Source organism: Euwallacea similis, chromosome 8, assembly GCF_039881205.1.
Source record: "Euwallacea similis isolate ESF13 chromosome 8, ESF131.1, whole genome shotgun sequence".
NCBI classification, from domain to species: Eukaryota; Metazoa; Arthropoda; class Insecta; order Coleoptera; family Curculionidae; genus Euwallacea; species Euwallacea similis.
In genome coordinates this window covers 673,113-689,437 of record NC_089616.1, presented here as the reverse complement: position 1 = coordinate 689,437, position 16,325 = coordinate 673,113, and the positions used below count along the sequence as shown (strand labels likewise).

The 16,325-nt window shown below is 36.0% G+C and overlaps 1 protein-coding gene across 14 annotated transcripts in view; it reads left to right on the top strand.

Annotated features, from left to right (window-relative positions):
- bru3 (bruno 3) overlaps positions 1–16,325 on the top strand; it is a 318,409-nt gene that overhangs the window by 77,051 nt on the left and 225,033 nt on the right. The window lies entirely within an intron of this gene.

Sequence of the window (16,325 nt, the reverse complement as noted above, 5' to 3'; positions counted from 1 at the left end):
ACTATGGAGTGAAATGTTGGCTGTTCGAATTGGATTGGTGGCGAAACTGACGCCTTTGAGGCTTTCTGCAAAGTTACAGTTTGCGAAGGTAAATTTGCTTACGGGGAATTAGATTGACATATTCCAATAATATTTCCCAGAAGGTGGGTATAATAGATCATTAAACGTCGCCCTCTGGAAACGTTTTAAATTAAATATTGGAAACTTAATACGAATCACAGCAGGTTAAGTTAAAAGTGAAGTTCTCCTGTTCGGAAATAGGTTTTTCTGTAACTTAGAAGTGTAACTTCAAACGCAGCCGCGAATAATGTAAATCGATGGGAAATCAATCCTTACTGGTTTTGCTTTGCAGCTAGGAATCGAAAACATATAATTTTCATTCTCCAAAAATAGCAGCTGACGCAGCAAATTGCCGCTCTATTTTCCTGCCCAGTCATAAACATACTTCCTTTTAAGAATGTTAACTATTTACCGCCAGCAGAAGCATATTGGGGCACAAGAAGTATAAAAACGACGTATCATTGTCGCAAAAATTAATTCTTTAAAACTACCTACATTCGGAATGGCATCTCCCTCATTCAGTCCCTATAAAACTACTTATAGCGTATCTGAAACGTTACAGATCGTCTTTATTGAATCATAAATTCCACGTCTTATGTATTTTATGTTTTCCGAAAAGCGGGATATCGCATAAAACTTTTATACAAAAATAAATAGAAGGAACGCTTTAGAAGGAGGTTTACGCCTGGCCGTAAAAAGTTCGTGACAATGTAGCGATGCGGTTAATTTCGCTTCACACTTTAGACCTTCATTTTTCAGGGGTTAATTTGATGCTTGCCTTTCGATTTCTCCCGGGATTTTTCTACGTTTTAATTGAAATTTGGCTTAATGAAAAAAGCGGGAGTAATCCAAGCGCTGGTTTTCCAGGTTATTATGTAATTTTATAGGCATTTCGTGTTTCGTTGGAAATCGTATGATGAAGACGAGGATATCAGCGGCGATCAAAAAAGAATTCATGGAGTTGCCAACACATCATTTAGATCAACGCAGAGTGTGATCGTTGTTTGTTCAATATTTGCTTTGCGGGCTGTGCAAGAGGAAGGAGCGAAAGGAAGAGAAAATAGTTTTTTAAACTCGGTTTTGTCAAATAAAACCATGGACAAATTTTGGAAAAATGTGCGGGACATTTAAATCGCTAAATTAGAGAGTTTTTTGAGGCTCCGAATTTTCCGGCCGGATTAATCGCAAATCGCGTTTGAATATGTTTTTGCGTTTCAAGCTGTGCGTTTTAAAATTTAGAGTAAAAATTAATATTATACGGTTATAAAGGAACCTCTATAATCAAATCGAAAACTTGATGATGATTGCCACAGCAAAACACATATTTGCTTTGTTCTACTCAAATATAGTTTTACTTGTACTAGGACCATAATAAATAAGTTTATGGCCACAAAACGTCACCACAAAGAGCTGTAGTCAAATGTTTTTAGAAACAAGACGAGAAAATGCATTTCACAGACATTCGACGCACCCAATAATCGGGTCTTTTCAAGCCAGCAGTGGAAAGAACGATTTATAAGGCCAGAATCTTAACTTGCTTTGCGTTGCATTTACCGGGCCTTAAAAATTTGATCTTAAGAACGACTTCAAGTCTTGAAACATCTTTGAAATCTAAACTTCCACTTCAGCAAATGTTCCGAAGTGTAAAACACCATTAATTGTTTGACCGTGGCAAAGTTCAAGTGATCAGAACATTCACAACTTCACTTAAAACTTTCAAACTTAGCTGCTTTGAGCCTGCTCTGATGGAACCTTTAGTTCCCTTCTATAAGTTTACTCGTTAAACGTATGAGTTACTTTTCAATCTACAGTAATAAAATTGTTAAAACCTGAAATCATCACTGACAAAAAGTAAGAACATTTTGAAAATTTTGATTGTTTTGAGGATATTTCTTGCATTAGAGCTTAGCTACCTCCTCATCCTTTAATCTGCTCCTTAGGTATTTTTCTTTGAAATGTTACATATTTCGTTTCCTCTGTTGCTTTGGAAGGATATTTACAACACAATTCAGGAACAATTCCGCGCTTCGGTTTCCAATTTTCATGTTTTATTTATTTGTTCCTTGCACGATAACAGAAAAAATAAAACTGGAACATATGTCAGCATCAGCAGGTATATAGAGGTTTTTTGATGGAGTTTCGTTAAGTCCTCATTGTGGTCATTATACGAATGCATCATTTCCTGCCGTAACGCGACTAGTCATGTGAGTAAAATTGCTAATTTTTCAAAATTTTCTTTTTTATATTTTTTTACGAAATCTTTGCTTTTTTGAGTGGTGCTTAACAGTGATTATGAATAATTAAATTATGTTATATATTATATTTTATTTTTTATACTTCAAAATAATAGTATATTTTTCCAAAATTAACCTTAATATGTTAACAAATAATAACAAAATAAATTATGTTAGGTTTAATTTCTTTATTTATTATAGTTTATTTAATATTTAACTTTAATGCGCCTGGGCTCATATATAAAATAAAAATAACAAACCTAAATTCCTATAAAGGAACATGGGAAAAAATGTCAGTGAATTACAGAAATTCCTCTTTTCTTGCGCGATTATTTGTTACGCTTTTCTCTCCCAATTCCCGCATTCATATTTAGGACTGGGCTATGATGGATGAGCCTTTCAAAGACCTAAATTACTCCCACTGACATAAACCAATTACCCAGTAGGTACTCAAAACCTTTTCATTCTATGGAAGTTTCAGAAAATCGAACAAGAATTCCAATGGACATGTGAAGAACGTGAAATTAATATTAAAATTTTTTTCTATCTTTTTTAATTTTCTTTGCTATGAGCACTCTAATAGTCTTGAAAGGTGAATCGAAGCCAAACATAATTGAAAATTTTTGTAAAATCATGCATCTGCACAAAATAATTTCATAAGCACTTTGTCTTGTGTACAGGGTGTCCCATATTCGATTCTCGATATGGGAATCTTGGAAACCGTAGAAGATATAGTGTCGGTTAAATGGAGGTAAAATTGTGTCTTTATACGAGGAATACTTTACTTTTTTAATTTTTGATAAATTTCGATTACTTCCGAAGATATTCCGAAAAACCCAAAATTGTTGTTTTCTTTTTATGTTTTTCTGTCTTAAATTACAGAGAAACATCAAAATAGAAAACATTTTCTTAAGGCACTTTTCCCGCACTACAACATGAAAATAGTTTTTTGGAAGTACGACGTTTTGGTTTTTCAATACTATCATCAACTTTTTTTCCAATAAGGAGCTGACCTTTTTTTACGAATTTGACTAGTCATTGATAATTGAAAAACAACCATGTGTTACACTTATCTATTTGCGAAGTACTCTTTTCATAAAGACACAACTTTGCCTCCATTTGACTGACTCTGTATGTTCTACGATTTCCGAGATTCCCATGTTGAGAGTCTAATATGGGACATCTTGTATTTGTATTATTATTGTTAATTATTATTATTACTATTTATTATTGTTGTTATTGTTATTTCTATTTGCTTCCTTTTCCTCATATCTTATTTCATTATTTTCTCATTGGTGCAAACAATGTAGCTTGAAGTGGATATTTAGGAGCATTACCTCTCGAAATAGTTGTTCCTGTTTGTCTCTTGCTCAAGCTATTTTCTGTGTTATCTTTATTGCAGTAGACCGAATAACAGCAAACCGTATTTGTTGGCAAATTTTCATTTTGTAATTTTATTACTTACTTCATATTCATTTCTCACCTTGGCGTAAATGCTAAAAATTCCAAACTTATAATAAATCGTAGCATAATTTTATGAGCTCGGAGTATACACTGTAATATCTTAAAGCAGTATAGGTACTTCTAACATAAGTAGTACGTAGTTTTCAAGCACTGCAATGTTTATTTTTGAATCTAAAATTAGGCGGACCATGCAGAGCAGGCCTGCCATTAATTTATAAAATATCCCTAAGGTGAAATATTGATCTATTTTAGTAAACAGTAGATTTCGAATTTTACGCCTTTAGTAAAATAAATACTTGCCAAAGTTTTTCGCGAGTCAAATTTATATTTTAATTGAATTTGCCTATCTCTTTCAAGCAGGTTCACTCAGCTATAATACCGAAGCTCTAATAAGATCATTAAAACCTGGAGACTAACAAGAAGAGACATTCTACAGAAGTGCGCGTTCAAGTGGGGAACTTCTGTTAGTTATTTCTCTATAACTGGAAATTTTATATTTAATAAGGAGCAAATTGCTAGACGAGGAATATAATAGTGGCAATTCCTTTGTTTACTAAAGAATAAAGGTCACGTTTGAACCCCCGTTTTAACCTTGTTATTCGACATTGCCCGATGTTTTTCGATTTTAGGCTTAAGGTAAATATTCTCCCCGGGCATATGTAACAGTTTAAAAATAAATTTGGACATTCACAAAGTAGATCTGCCCATATAAACAAACGGTGAGCACCCGTGTTTATAATTTGCTGGCGAACCAATACACAGACGGGCTGCTGTTAAGCAAACACTTTTTGATTAGTGATATTTGTCGGAGCTGCCGAACGTGCAGATAAACACTATGGATGAAAACTAAACAGAGCAGCTTCCGCTTATAAGTGAAATCGCATATATTATTCTGAAAATGTAGAGCAAATACAGCTAATGAAATGAAACAATGTAGGGCTTACAGACCTGATATCACTCCTGAATAAAGGAGTTAGTTCGGCGATTAGCTTTCTTCAGCTGACTTAAGATTTCCTCAATTGTTGACTCAAGTAATATGGTTAAACCAAGGAAAATACCAAAGTTGTCAATGTCAAAAAAGACCTTTGGAGTTTCGCTTCTAAGTTTCTAAATGTCCTACAAATCATTTCTTCACATCCCTTGATAATTGTAAGATTAAACTTCAACTTTATCAAAGAAAAGGGTACCCATACGTGCCCTGGTTAATGCAAAAAGGAAGAACACCTGTGAATTGGCCGACTATAAATGAGAAATTTTGCTTTACTTCTTGATAGTAAAAAGATCTTGAAAAAACTGTTCTGGTGAGATGAACTCTCAATAACAAAATTAAAAATGACGTTGATTAAAATCTGATCATCCTGTTGGCCACTCTGTTACGTTTGCAGGGTTGCCCAAATTACAAATTAATTTTTAATTTTAACCAAGGCAACGAGCAGAGGTGATTAAAGCTGGTCATAAATGTTCGAAATGGGTTAAAACTAAATTTGCCCAACGTCCTCCAAAATAAATGGATATTCTCCAGAACTGATATAAAAGAGAGAGCAAATTCCTTTAAGTTCCTAGTATACATTATGTTGCTCCCAATTGACATTAAATTTTGTTGAAATAGAAATGTTTGTTTGAGGTGAATTCTAGGTCCTCTTCGAAATGCTCTACGAGAAAATGGTAACTTGTTAGTTCAATAATTTAAGGGCAAATAAAACTGCAGTAGATTTTAACTTAATAACTACTAGAAATGCATCAAAATCCTAGCTCTTCGGCACGTTATTGCACTTAAGATAGGATTGAATTGATGTCATTCAATATCGAGTTAACGCTGAACTTACATATTTTGTATCACGATATAAGTTTTATGCTTCAATATGTTTAGTATGTGAGTGTCTTTCTGTCGCATTTATTCCTAAACTATAAATTGAGTAATTCATCCGGAGTGGCACTCTTCTGTTGTCCTTCAGCAATAATTAAAACCACAGAGAAAGCAATATTTCACGCAATAATGTTGAATATGTATAGAGAACTTGATATTTCAGCGCAAATATATGGTCTTGGCATGTCACCAACACGCTAGGGTTAGGTATTTATTTCATTAATGTATGGGGCACTCAAATTCTGGTGGAGATGACACGCCTGACGCATAACGGGAAATGAAAAGCTGCCTGGAAAATACCATAAACATTTCCAAACGAATATAGAACCATCGGTCAATACCTGCCCAATTAGCGTTGCCGTTAGTTGACTAATTAACGGCCATGATGGAACTTCGGCTCTTGTTGAATGTTTCTGTGTAATTTTCTCATCTATTTGTTTTGTGAAAGTATTGAAATACATGTATCTAGGGGAGGTACATACATATAATTTTAATAACTAAATTAAAATATAAAAAGATAATATTTGTTAAACTTCATTAATTTAAAATAATTTTCTCATGTAGAACTGTGGCTCCAGCTTAGCATATTGGTCTCTGCCTATTCTAAATATTCGTACTTTTCAAGGCTTTTCCAATGTAAATTGTTATAACTACATTTAAAATTGAACATTCTTATATCAGGAGGTTGAGGAACAGTATCCAAAGCGTGATACCAGTATATTTAGGTACCAGAGATCGTTTTAGAGTTTTCTTCTTAAATCAAGTAAACACACATTCTTGCGATGAAAATCTTTGAATTTATTATATCTTCTTCCTGTGTATCTCTTTATGCGGTTTTTGCTTCTGGATTTCTGGAGCAAATCCTCTGTTGGCATTATGATATTCAGAGTTACCTGTAGTAAAAGGTATTTTCAGGCAGCCTTAGGCTAGTTTCGGTTGTTTGACTCGAAAATAATATTTTGTTAGAACACTTCCATTTCATTCTTGCCTTGGAAAAATTATCGCAGCTTTCCGTCCCAGTTTGGTATGTTCCTTATCGGAATATGTGGGTGCCAGGTCCATTCGAAGTCTCCCATGCATAAATTCTTTTCTCCAATCTACGCAACGTAAATTGGTCAAAATTATTTTCATAATACGAATTAACTTGAACTGTCCCGATTCGTTGTCATAATTTAAAGCAACCCAAGCTCTGATTGTTGTCGTAATCCTGCTTTTCTTGCTTCTACCAAAAATGAACCCAAATTTTCAAATAATGTTCCAGTAAGTGAACTGAATCGAATTGTTTCCTTAAGGCTCAAACATCCTGAACTGACTGATTCATAATTCCAAATTAGCCGACCTGACCGGAATCGTTCCTCAGTTTCAAAGAGCTGACCCGACAGCAGTGACCAGAACTAAATCGTAGCTATTTATGTAACCAGTCAGGAAATGCATACTTTGGTGAAACTGTCAGACTAGGCGAGGCAATGTCACAAAATAACATTTTCTAATGAGTTTCATTTGTCCAAATTTCACGTAACGTGAGCTGACCCTGAGTTTTCACAACTTGAACTGGACAGAATCGACCAAACTGATCTGAATCGTTATGATCGCTTCAAGTCTTCGATGCGATATTTTCACACACGCTGGCTTGACGTGTGATTTGCGATTTACTCCGTGACCCTTCACCTTGCTAGTTCTTTATCTCTAATTGCTATTGGAATGACAGAAAGTTTTGTCAAGGCGAAAATAGATGCCACTCTGCAGGAAAAGAATATGGTACCTACATGCATATCTTTGACGCATAAAAATCTAAATCTAAATCTGAAACGAGGACACAATTGCTTCGAAGCTCAGACAATAGCACGAGACGTCGTTTTCCGAAGGATTATCAGTTCGCTTCCTCCCATAGAACACTAATAACCAGGCCTTTATGTCAAAAGATGCAAAACGTCGCGACGGGCTCATCACCATAACATTCTCATTATTTCTCGATTTAAGCGAGAGATATTCGTTTATTAAAGGCTGCCAGTTTCCTAAGAATGCCTCGAACGTTAATATTGCTCGGTTGACTCCAAAAACGGTTATTTCAACTTATTGACGTTTCAATGAAATATCCGCGTTTAACCTTTATCCCTTAACGAATTTTCCGCTTTTTAAAAGGGCATTAGATGAAAGTTTTTGGCAATCATTTCCTTTCTGCTGAATTTCAGTGCTGGAAAAGCAACGGAACCCGAGAGCCACGACTGGCAAAGGAACAGATGTTGAAATCTGGTTTTGGCAAATTTGTCTGCTGACCGCATCGTTAATCTCTGCAATAGGTTTAATTTAATTATAATTACTTTTGCTAATTTGCTAATTATTGTTTTAGCCAACTATTCGGAATAGGATGTATAAGTATATAGCCTGCCTGGAAAAATGGTCCAGTGGTGCCTGAAGGTTACCTGGATCCTCGTTAGAAGTAATATATCGAAATTCCACGTTGTTCATGGGTTCTTCTCAGGAGGAACTCAACAGCTAGATCTGAAATAATTCGGTGAACATTCTTCAATTAGCAAATTTATTATTCCCTCTTCTAGGTTTAATATACTACTAAAACTTTCTTTGTAATTTCCGTACCTTTACCCTTCGTCGGTCTTCGTCGCGTCTACAAGCTCGATTTTTATGTTCTAGTTGGAGCAGAGCTCTCTTTGGAGTTCCAACTCACAGTCTCACATTATTGTGAGGAAAATTCTACGAAGAACTATTCCTTAATACATACCGAGTTTCTATAAAAAACATTTAGGTCAAAACCCGTATAAATTCGAGAAACCTAATTTTTGCTTCTAGCAAGCGAGCGTTATCTCACATTTTAAGATTGATTAGCCAGATACTCATATGACTTTTTTAATTAATTCTTTGCGTGCATGGCGGACTCGTTTTAAATAGAGCTTCAACTCTGACATATTCCTTTCCACATAAGTTTTTCACCAATCATGTAATTGGATTCGGAAATGAAGGGTGCTTGAAGTTGCTGGGTCTTGATAACGATCGAACCTCAAGGAAAGAATTCCGTCTAAATATATTGTATATAAAAGTAGCTTTTCCCTTCCGTTTTCTTTAATAGTCGTACATAAATTGATGAGTTTATAAAGATATCGGGCCATGTTGACAGCAAAAATATTAATGGAAGGCTTTGTTAAATGCTCTATTCAATATATTATACAATAGCCGCGCTTATGGACAAACCAATATTGGTTCCTTGTTAACAATGGACCAACCATGGGACAATAAATTCTAAAGGGGAAGTTGTAATATATTAGGTCGGGGAGGTTCGGAATAGAGCGACGATATATTAATTCACTTCCTAAAGAATTTTATAGGAAAATAATTGATTGATAATCGAATTATTTCGCTCACTGTGTATGCGCGTTTATCCTTAAACGAGCCGTTTTAATATTGCCCGCCCTTCACCGAAAATGGTTTATCAATATTTAATATAGCCTGTCTGTTTTCGAGGAAGCATTTTCTTTGCTCTATTTGGGGGTGTGAACTCTGTAAACATCGTTTAGTGGATCATGCAACGTACTGAATTTCCTTGCACACATACATATAGCTTCCCAACATGCAAACCTCTTTTTTACAATATTAGGGCTGTGGCTATTGCAGCTATAAATACCCATTGTATCCAGCCATTGGGAAAGCTCACTCACAATAGTTTAAACTAAAAAATGTTTTTCTTGGAGATCGATTCTCCTTAAGGCTGTTCTCCAACGGACTGGCAAGTAATTTCCTTCCGAGTACGAGAAAGAATGCGGCCCCTCGGCATCAGACAAGGAAGTGTCTAATTTTAAAAGTTTAAAAGAAAAATTGTTTTAATAAAACTTGCTCGGCTCCCTAGGCATAATAAATCGTAAAAAATTGGGTGACTAACGGCTGATGTTTTCGCATAAACGTTATGCAGTGAAGCAAGGGATCTACAGGAGTCTTAGATTTGAAAAAATGCCTTTACGAAATCATTGACAGTGACTAAATAATATTCTTGAGCTCGTGGCTTCTCCTACTATTTCATACACAAACCCTCAAATAGACAGATTTATTCGAATATCAATCTTCCACTGTTTCAAATGCGAACGTTCATTATCAGACTCAGTTTTAAATATGTAGAGATTAGTCCTAAGATTCGCATGATGTGTAAAATCTCAAAGCCGTTCAACTTTGCTGTATTGCTAATATGTTAATTCCAATTTACATAATGGCAAAGTCGAGATTCCGGAGTATTATGTCTCATCAAAGTTTTGTTTTTGTCACGATACTGTTATTGTCTTGAAGTTTTGCCTCCTTAGCAGATCTAAATCTATAATGTCGTTTCGGCTGATACAGGTGAGCGGCTTCATCTTCGCCATGATTACGATCCTTATTAAGAATAAAGGATGTTTCTAATCCTCGTTCAGTTTGGACTGCATTTTATAGTAACTGATTATGATAAAACATTCTACATCTCATATCCTCAATTTAGTGTCTTTTCATGTACTCTTAAACCAAGCACTTCTTCAGCAATTCACATTTTCTGCATTCTCATCAGCTTGAATTTCCTCGTCCGACTATTTTGCGCTTTTTCCCAATCTTGCCAGCGATTTCCATTTACTAGTTTCCAACTAAGGTGCATTTACAATGCAGCATTTCCCCGCTTTATGGTTGAACCATAATTGTAAGGTGGTTTATTTATAGTATCTACTTTGCAAAACAATTATAACAGACGTGTTACTGTTTCAAGTTTTCTCTGAGATCAAGCGTTTCATCTGTTTGGTCCAAAAATCCCAGAGTATGATAATCCTACATTTTCTCCATTATTATGATTTCGCAACCCACTGGTTACTCATCCTGTGTCTGAAAGTAGTGGATAATGCCCTCATTCCTTAAAAATATTTCTTGGATTTTTTTGTCGGCATTATTTTTAAGTATCACAATGTGTCGAATAGCGTTTTGTTCTATACCAAGCGAATAGAATCAGAAGCATCGCACAATAAAAAGGAAAGGACTGACGGGCCCTTCGACTGTTCAACGGCAAACTTTCAATTTTGTTTTTATTTCATTGTGCGGTATTATTTGCAGACATGTGGATGGTTCTTGTCTTTTCAGCTTTGATTCCTACGGGTAGTCATCTTTATCGGATTTGGTCACGGGACGATTGCACTGACGATATGAAAAGTTCGATTTGCGCACTGTAAGAATGGGAACAGGCTAAATCGAGAAATTATCTGTCTACCATTAATGAGTTTCAAAGTAGATTCAAGTAGTATCAAATTGCTTCTCAGGTGTGGATCCGAGGTCTTCTAGAATCTGTAATTTGAAAATACCAAGCTTTTAGTGTGCCTGGTATGCTCTGGGAGGTCTCTTTAAATATTTCCGAGTATCTAATTTGGATTAATTCGACTTATGCACAAGCAGCTCCGAGCAATATTCTCATGAGAGCTACTTTGCTTCGGGAATTTTTGTGCATTGAGGCTGGCTATTAATTGGCGTTTAATGCGGAAAACTTGACTTGGCTCGATCGGAGCGGGTCATTTAATTTATATGGTTCTTCAGACGTGTTCTTCTGGATTAGAACATAAACACGCCGAAGCAGGTTCAGCTTCTGCAACTGCGCGACCAATAAAGAAGCAATAGCCGAGAAAATGAAAATGCAGAAAAACTTTGTTTGTCATAATTATAGCTCGTGACTGCATAGAAGTACCACGTTGGTACCTACAAAGTCCTCAGGCAAAGATATGTAGTATCGGGTTTTGATACTACTACTACTGTAGATATAGGATGGTGTTTATATCTTATAATAAAATCACAGATAGGAAAGGACTATAAGTATGCGTTTATTAATGTAAAGTGAACAAAAGAGAGTATAAAGTAACTTGTGAGTTTAGCGAGCGCGGACGCGACTTCTGAGTTACCAACGACAACCGAACCCAGAAGAAAAGAGGGCTTGTATATGCCCTGCAAAATCTTAAATACTAAAACCCATGGTGATAAACCATGGGCGTACCCTGGCTAGGGTGCCGTCTGTACCACCCGCCGCATTAAACCGTTACATCTTAAGCTGGGAATTGGAACTGCCACTATAGGACCAACGAAACTTATCAAGGGCAATTCAAATGCCGACAAAGTATATTACAAGCAGTTCCAATGCCGACCCGGTTTATTGCGGGGATTTCCAACATCGACAAGGCATGGCATGGGAAGTTCCCATACCCCAACTAATGCCCACCAGAGTCGTACCCCAGGGGTATAACAATCTTAGAGTTAATTCCTACTATCTAATATGTATCCCATTTAACAGTAACACCTATCTACAAGGGGCGCGATCCTACAGATATTGAAAAATTCAGATTTTTGAGAGGCAAGAATTGCTGATTTTGAAAAAGGCGAGATATATAGAATTTGAGACAGGAAATAACAACCGCTAAGTGTCCTAGATAAAGCTCTGCGATCAGAAATCAGCGGTACCTTCCACATTAGCGCACATTACCTGTCATGGTAATGTGCTTTTAACAAGTTCCTTCCTTAAATTGATTTTTATTCACTGGCTTGCGGCTTAAAATTTAGCGGAAGATTGCTTTAAAATTCTATCATGTTTCATCCTTTTTCGGATATACCCATGATAGATACCATTTTTTGGTTCAGCACGAACGTTTCTAGGCCAAAAATTACCCCAACAGTAAATTTCAGTCTATGCTAAATGCATTTTAATAGACACCAAAAAATTTAATTACCCAACGAAAATTAGCAAGCCATATTCCCATTAGTGGCACTCCCAAAATGAAATAATGCCCAACCAAAATTTATTTCATGGAAATCCAATTAAACAGGCTTATTTCGAAATCTCGCAAGTCCATTTATTTAAATAACATTAACCAGTTACGTCAATTTAACATTTATGAAGGCTTTTAAAATTATTAATTTAGCAATATAGATGCGTTATCGTTTCCTGAATAGACTCTGGAGAGGAAATTTCCATATATTTTCGATTTGTTTTGAGGTTCAGCATGTTGAGGAAAGAACGCTTGAATAAATTACGCGAATTGCTTTTCTGGTTTCGACTTTATTTAATCATTTTAGTGGGTTTGTAAACCAGACGATTTTTCTGGTGGAACGCCGGTATGAGTTAGTGAAAAACATTTTTTAATAAAGTCGAAACAAGTCTTGCATCTGGTTATAATAATTCAGAAAATCCTGGAAAGCGATATCGTAAACAGTCCCAAAGCAGGCTACAGCAGCAGGTGCTCGAGATGCTCTCTATGTCAACGGTATGAACTTAAGCAATATATTTACAACTGTGAACAAATAAAATTCTCTCATTATCTTTATTTCTCGACATTGCCCCCGAATCTCCCCATGGCGAGCTACTTTACTTCCCTTGTTGAATTAATACTACGGCCCAGATGCTGGAAAACGTTTACAAGCACAGCAGGTGCTCTCTAGGTTTAATCAGCTAAATTTTCTCTTTTAAATAGACTTTTGCCCGTTTCGTGTCCTCCATTCCACTCAGAATTATTCTTAAAGTTCTTGCAATGAAGACAGTGCAAGCGACATTCATATTTAATATTGCCACTTACAGCGATGACCTCTAAAACTTAATATTTTCTGGTGTGGCGAGGTACAAACTGATCGATCTCCTTCACCCATTCAAAAGGTTATTAAGTTTGCAGAAAGATGTGTAATAATTCAAAGATATATGCTCACGAGACACGTAGTTCGTAGCTCGATCAGCTACGAAGTGGATTTTCTTGCTCACATCAATCACCGGAACGTGTTTCGGCCGAAGAGGCGGCATCAGTCGGAATCGAAATCGACGTGACATCGGGTTAATTAGAAAAGTGAGGGATGTGGTGAAATTCCAGAGATGTGGGAAAATGCTTATTTAATAAGCTGCTCTAAAGATCCAGAGGTTTCTTTTTCTGTGGAACATTTCGAGCGATCAATTTACTCCCAAAGATTGGCAGTCAAGTGCGACAATTATCCCAGCTACGACCCGCTTTCCGATATGCAATTAGCCAGTTTACAACTGACGTAGATAAGTCAGCTTACAACTAACTGGCAGGTTGCAGGTACTGGAGACATCGGAGTTTAATTACTACGATATCAATCGAACCATAGTTTTCCGTCATGTTTCGCTTCCCCTGGCAAGATCAACCTTGTAAACCAGCGATAAATATAAATATTTCACTGAAAGAATAAAGATAAAACGTGGTGACACGTGTTTCGCCTAGTTCGGCATCAACAGACTTCCAATGGAAAATAAAACTACGAACTTTAATTAACATGAAAGCGATAATAATCACCCTACACTGAGTGTCAAAGCGATATCGACACGGACCGAACAAGTACTTAATGTAATTAAATATTAAATTGTTTTAAAAATTAATGACGTGGTAAACTAATTTAGTATAGGGCTTCTTTTACCTCTAATAACTTGAATTTTCTCCCAACTTCAGACCTTTTCCGCACTGGTGAAGTACTTTTAAGCTGTGACCGAATGACACAACATGATTAGTCGGCTTGGCCTCTGTTACATGTATCTTCCTGTGTTTGTTCATTTCAGCGACATATTCTAAAACACATAGATTCTCTAGCACTTCTCACAAATCAATTTTTGAACGACGCTCTACATGTCTTTGAGTCACCCTGTATAAACGAAAATTAGTTTAAAATATACAGGATTTAAACTAAAAATTGACAGATCCCAGGGCGTTTTAGAAAAAAGCAATAAATTAATTTTAAATGAATTGTCCACTTTAATTTTTTGAGATCGCCGTATAGTATATATATTAGTCTTGCTGCAAGACTAGAAAGAGTCTTGCAGCAAGACTAAGACTAAGATTAAGGTTCACTCAACAAAACCAAGACCAAAATCGTTGGTGTAAACCGGTTTTGCTCATCATTAATTTTAAAAATACCAACAAGGAATCTAATATTTTTTCAAAGATACGCTTTATTGTTAATATTTCAGTTCAATTTTTCCTTCGATATTGGATCCGCACAGTTTTATCTCGGGAGAAATAAAGCAGTTTGACTTTCCATATTTGTAATCCAGGCTATATGCTTTCATTCATTCCACACTGATGTTTTGTGCAATGTGATACATCGAATTTGCGTTATTTTGGTTTATAAGCATGGAAAAGTTTGGTATGAACGACATGTCTGGACTTGTTCATCCCATATGAAACTTTTCCATATAGTTAACATTCTTGGCTGGATAAAGGACAGCAGCGCATAACTTCGGTGGATATTCTGGACTCATCCAGAATTTGAAGAAACTTTTGTTGCGTATAAAAAAGGCTGAGATGATGCCCGTTCGCAGTTCCTTTTTCTTCTTCCACTCTCTCCAGGTTACGCCTGCATTTGTGTATATCTTCCGACATACACATCATGACGCGTTCTTCGCACACATGCCAGATGTAGCCAATAAGTAGAAACACCTGTCGCTGTAGTTTCTTCACACTTTGCTACAGGTCGTTTCTTTCTGTGTCATACTATGGGAAAATGGAAAAGTTACAATGTAATCGCAAATCAACGTAAATATAGTTTAACCCCAATAAATCGGACAGCGCTTTTTGTCGAACTCGATAAAAGCAACGAAATTTTCTCGTTCCCTTTTTCCCAGTAAACAAAAGAAAACTTTTAATCGAACATTTACCCGTCAATAGAACTGCTCTACGAGGTGTCGGTGCTTTACTGCTCCACCTCGTCGGCTATCTCAACCTCTAGGGATGGAAACTTTCCAGAGCGCAAAAATACTTTCATAAATTACTTTTAGCATTCAGTTTGCTTTTATTATCCACAATTTTTAGGACACGATTGGGAATGAATCTCGGTCGATTACATTTTTGTTCGATTGCTGGAAATACCGCATTAAAACTCTACTTTTGAACGGCAAATAAATAAGGAAAACTGTATGGCGAAATTAACGAAGTAGAATGAGTCCCTCGACTTGAAATAGTCGTATCGTTAAGGAAAACTCACATGTTGAATGCCTACCAGACTGTGAAACTGTTTCGTGCTTCGTCGCCTAACTGGGTCATTAATATGGATTTGCTTTCTTCTTGTTATCTATTATCTCGATTGCCCGTTTTAATTGACACTAAAATCTGCACTGGCACTTACGAGAATTATTTAGGCAACGAGGGCGAAGATCATTAAGCTCGTTTTATAAGGACATGCTTGCGAGTAAACTCACTAAGATTTCACAGGAATCCCGTGAACCACTAAGAGTTCGGCCTCGCACGAAATTTAGGAAATCCACGACCAAATTGAGAATATGTTGGGGAATTTTGGCAAGTTTACCAAATCTGAATTAATCAAAATTATAATAGAAGAAGGGACTGTTGGATGTGTTTTCGAATGGAGCTGGATATTGGATTAAAGTTATTTTAATTCAAATCAATTTCATTCGGCTGTCAACCCAAAAACTGCAGTTAAATAAATTAATCAAACGAGAAATAAATTGCACGTCCCATCAGGCATAAAATTGCAAAATTACTGGAGCTTTATGCGTTTCAAAATTCATTAAATTTGAATTAAACATTGCAGATATATCTAGTTATTCCTAAACCCGAATCCGGTATTTTTTTGGAGAATTTAATTCGCGCCAAAAATTCATTAAAAGCGCACACAGGAACTTTAAAATGTAATTAAAGTTCCTGAAAGAAGAATGTCGTTTTTAATTGAGAAGAATGAGAGTTCGATAT